The following is a 5,426-nucleotide window of genomic DNA, read 5'->3' as shown; positions in this document are numbered from 1 at the left end:
TGACGGTTTACACCCTCTCCCTTACTCCAGCCTGCCTTTAGACAAGTATACGGCTCACAGAGGGTTAATCCCAGGAGAGCCTAAGATGTTGCTACACTCTGCTGATTCCCCAGTGTGCCGCAGCCTGCGAGCTTTTAGTTGATCACATTGTGAAGTACGATCCCATTGAGTAGTGACGCCAGAAGCCCAGAACTGAGAGTGAGCACACAGACCCGGCCTGTTCCAGGAGGAGCAGATCCTCCGAATGATGAGATCAATCACAGAACATCCCGGGTACGGTCCCCGTAAACACCGACACCCCTCACTACAGGACCGGGTCGGTGTGAGACGTCACACACCTTCCACAGTGTACGGTCCGTAAACACCGACACCCCTCACTGCAGGACCGGGTCGGTGTGAGACGTCACACACCTTCCACAGTGTACGGTCCGTAAACACCGACACCCCTCACTACAGGACCGGGTCGGTGTGAGATGTCACACACCTTCCACAGTGTACGGTCCGTAAACACCGACACCCCTCACTACAGGACCGGGTCGGTGTGAGACGTCACACACCTTCCACAGTGTACGGTCCGTAAACACCGACACCCCTCACTACAGGACCAGGTCGGTGTGAGACACACACACACCTTCCACAGTGTACGGTCCGTAAACACCGACACCCCTCACTACAGGACCGGGTCGGTGTGAGACGTCACACACCTTCCACAGTGTATGGTCCGTAAACACCGACACCCCTCACTACAGGACTGGGTCAGTGTGAAACACACATGTGGGTTTACAATAAAATGGGAAAATTAGCTGATGCTGGGCTTCATTGCATAAATATGTCATCAATAATTTGTTGTAACTGATTGAACTGAACTTATGTGTGAAATAATGAATCGATTTTTGATAAAACTGCAGAACCGTGAAGACATCATGGTCTGTGGATGTAGTGAGGAAGATCCCTGATCTCCAGAGGTACTGAGGAAAGTATCCTGTGCACCTTTGCAGACATCTGTGTACACTCGCAGAGCACAGGACAATCCTGCACATTCCCACCCGATCAGCACAACACCCGACACATCCATCTGACACCGTCCCGATCTCCATCTCGCACTCCGACACTCCCTCTGATGCTCTCTTGGTCTCCATCTCTCCCTCAGACACACTGTCATTCTCCATCTCCCTCTGATGCACTTTTCTTTCTCCATCTCTCTCGCTAACACACTCTTGTTCTCCATCCCTCCCTCTGACACACTCTCATTCCCTACCTCTCTTGCTCTCTGACTCCACCTCTCTCTCTCTCTCTCTCTTTGATACTGTTTTATTCCATCTCTTGCTCTCTCTGATACACTCTCATTTCCATTTCTGACATCGAGCAAGTCAGTCGATCTCTAACCACAGATTCCCACAAACGGAGAGAGGGAATCTGTGGTTAGAGATCGACTGACTTGGGTCAGGGCGTCGGAGATCAGAGTGCAGAGACGGTATAATGTATTCTCAGTCTGCAAGGGTTTGAAGGGTTGAAATCCAAGGGATCTTTGACATTACTGAATATTATTTGGTAGTGAAGCTGATGATTTGCATTGCTATTGCTTGTTGTGCGTGCTCAATAAACATGGAACTGTCCGTACGAAAGGTTTTGAGAGAAGTGTTCCTTTGGTATCATGGGTAATTGCGGGTCAGTGTGGAGAGCTGAGCATTGGCGCCCTCTGCTGGGGAGAGTGAGCAGGGCAGAAACAGTGGGTGTTGTGAGGAAAGGGAGTGTGTGCACAGGTCATTTGGGTGGGTGGCCAGGGTGCGGGGATCGCAAGACCCTTCGTGGACCTGAGGGAATTTGCAGCGTCTCGCCTGACGGTGTGGGGGTGGATTGAGTGATAATGAGGAGGTGGAGAAAAAAATTGGACCCTTAATCTCTCAGGTGCCTGTTTTGTTCCCCTCCTTTCTTGTAAGCTCATTCTGTCCCCCCTCTCAACCCCCCCCCCCCATGGCACCATATCATTGTATAGGGAATAGTTCGTATATCTGCACACTGTCTGCCTTCATCCTTTCCTCCCGTTTACCTTCTCTCCTCCAATGTTCTCTCTACCCTTCCCATTCTCTTTCATTCTCCCTCACATACTTTCACCCCATCGCTCCCTATCATTTTCTCTCTCTCCCGTTATCCCATTCTCTTTCACTCCTTCATCTCCCATCCATCCCTTTCATTACATTTTCTCTCTTTCATTGCAAACTCTTCCTCGTTCTCTCACTCCATCTCTCTCTGAAGACCCGGTTCAATCCCGGTCCCCGGTGCTGTCTCTGTGAAGTTTGTATTCTCTCCCCTCCCCCTCCCTCCATCCCTCTGACCATTTGTGGGGGGAACAAATTCCTTCTCACCTCCCTGGTAAATGTGTGTCCTTTAGTCTGACACTGTCCTCTGGTACGAGGCTCCCATTTCTTCCCTCCTCCTTTCCCACTCTGTCATTCTACCCCACTATATATTTCTCTCTCATTTTCTCAACCACTCCATCCTTTCTCATAACCTTTTTCCTTTCCCGTTCATACTCCATCTTCCCTCCTCCTCATTCCTCTGTCTTCACTTTACCTTATTCTCACATCCTTTAGCCTCCAGATCCCATCCTCACTCCATCTCTCCAACCCCTCCACCCCTGTTCCTCTTCCATCCCCTCCACCTCTCCCTCCTTCCACCAGCCGTACTTTCTCCAGGGGAGCCCGCAGTGAGCCTCAGCACCCCGTCTAACTCAGCACAACCCCAGTGCAGGGGAGGATCCATCTCCCCCGCAGGGGTAGGGCCTGGATGGCGCCAGTGATCCTGGATCCTCATCCACTGGGCTTTGATGATCTTCGGGAACTCAGGTTTCAGCCCTCTCGCTCCCCTCTTCCCACACAACCTGGAATCCGTCCACATCTGCCATCCACGCAAATTCTTACACGGGACCGCTGAGAGAGGGTTAATTACTCGATCTGGGAGAGGAGGCGTTAATTTAAAAAGCAGGGTGTTAACGTCCAGGGTCGAGTGAAGATGGTGTTCATATGCAAAGCCAAATGAGGAGGGTGTTACTGTACGGGACCATAGGAGGAGGGCGTTAATGTCTGGTGGCAGAATAGGGAGGTGTTAATGTATGGCGTACAGGTGGGAGATGCGATAGAAGTGAGATTGTGCGTCTCTTGAAAGTAGAATGTTTAGTGCTGTCAGCATCTTGCCCAGAACGTCAGCTTGAAGTAAAATGTCTTCAGGAGTCAATATTGCACTGAGAACAATAAAAACGCTACATCTCAGTTTGAGTGCACAGAAGGACCAAAATGCGTGGTTAAGAGAATCGATACCTGGATACAACAACAAGCACCACAGCTGGATATTTCTCGTGTAATGTCACACTTTGCCTCGGGGTGGCGCCGCTGTCCCGTCACTGCCAATGGAAACGATCTCACGGAATTGTGGGAAGTACAGAACCATATTTGCTGATGAACGGGGGCGAAGGAAAAGTCCCAAACGTCAGGGGTTTCCAGTGGGACCGTCATTAATTACAGTCCCTGAACAAACACACTCGTTTAACCGTTTCCAGCCCAGAACGTCTCCAGCAATATCAGTTGAAACAAATATGATCTTTAACACTTAAATTTCTCAAAGCTGCAGAACGAAAGCTGGGACGTAGCTGTATGTGTGACATGTAATGAGGGGGCAGGCAGAGCTTGTGGAAGGGAATAGAAGGATTGAAAAATAACCGAGCAAACGGAGAAAAAAAAATCAGCTAATGTGCACAAATAAAATATATAAATCTGACGGGATCAAAGGATTTTATGAATGGTGCGGACGGAGTGCCGTGGGAGGGAGTGTGGAACAGTTGGCAGAGAAGGAGTGCCAGGGGCGGTTGGGTATGGCGTAGATGCAGACACTCCCAACACTGAGACACCAGGCAAGGTCATTTTATTGCAAACAATGGGTTTATTGATCATCACAGAATTAATCACTGGTGCTTCCCGCTCCCTTCCCTCTCCTTTCCCCTTTTCCAAAACATGACTCCCCTCTCCCTGCCCCCTTACCACTCTTAGTCCACAATAGAGACCCATATCAGAATCAGGTTTGTCATCACTCACATACCTCATGAAATTTGTTATCCAGCAGCAGCAGTAAAGTGCAATACATAAAATTACAACAGTACTGTGCAACAATCTTAGGCTTCAGAGTAATTTATATGTGGCTAAGACTCGTTCACATTACTCTATAAGGATTTTGCTGTGGTGTGCTCGTCAACACGAAAAACGCGATATAATAATCCAACATTCAGCAATGATGAAGAATAAAGAATGTTATAAAATATAGTTAGTTGTTAAAGTACGATATGGAATAAAATACATTTCGACTGTAAGTATTATTAAAAGCGCTTTAAGATGCTGACGGTGCAGCGACGGGGGGGAGGTAATAGATAGAGGAGGTGGGGGAGGTCTAACTGAAATAGTTGATCAGATTATCCACGCGGAAACGGGGAGAACGTACAAACTCCTTGTAGGTAGCGGCAAGGAGAGTAGAGGAGAGTTTACGGGAGATGTGAGAGGTAAGTTTGTTTTTACACAGTGTGGTGGGTTTTAGAACAGTGTGGTAGAGGCGTGTGTAACTGCGACGTTTGAAAGACACTTAGGTCGATAGGTGGGAGTTAAAATATCGGTTTATGGCCTGGGTAGGAGGGAAAAGTTATAGTTATGGGAAAGTAGTTTACATAGCTGGAGAAAACATGGTGGTCTGAAGGGCCCCGAGTGTGCTGGACAAGCTCTTTGTTCTTTGTTCTACTTAGGTCCTGTCTTCCAAGGTCAGACATAAAACACCTCCCAGATGTGTTGAGGAAGGAGGCTGAGAATGTGAAAGTAATCAGTTCTATGTTGCGAAACATTGAACGGGCTCGTTGGTCTAGTGGTATGATTCTCGCTTAGGGCCTGAATTTGCGAATATGCGAGAGGTCCCGGGTTCAATTCCTGAACGATCCCCTCTGAATAATGCGTTTTAGGAATTCATTCAGTGAAGCACAAGAGAATGAGGGGAGATACTTACGAAATCATGTGGGATATAGATAAGGTCAATGTCTGCAGGGTTTCCCCCTTAGATTGGGAGAGATGATTACTCGAAATCACAGGTTGATCATGAAAAGTTATATATTCAATGGGAATCTGCGGGGGAACGTTTTCGCTCAGAGGATATCGCGAGAGTGAACGAGATGCAGGTTGAATTGTAACATTAAGAGAAGTTTGAATGCGGGGCATGTGGAAGGCTATGTTCTTGGAGCGGGTAGAAAGAACTAGTCAGAAGGCTGGTATGGACTCGATGGGCCGAGGGGTCTGCTTCTGTTCTGTAGTGCTCTTTGACTCTATAATTCATGAGGGATTGGAGCCAGGATGTAAATGGAATGGGTGGGAAGTGCTGTGATGCTGGTGGTCAACTCC

This window comes from Hypanus sabinus, unplaced genomic scaffold (genome assembly GCF_030144855.1).
Source record: "Hypanus sabinus isolate sHypSab1 unplaced genomic scaffold, sHypSab1.hap1 scaffold_1318, whole genome shotgun sequence".
In the NCBI taxonomy this organism is placed as follows: Eukaryota; Metazoa; Chordata; class Chondrichthyes; order Myliobatiformes; family Dasyatidae; genus Hypanus; species Hypanus sabinus.
This window is presented reverse-complemented; position numbering follows the sequence as displayed.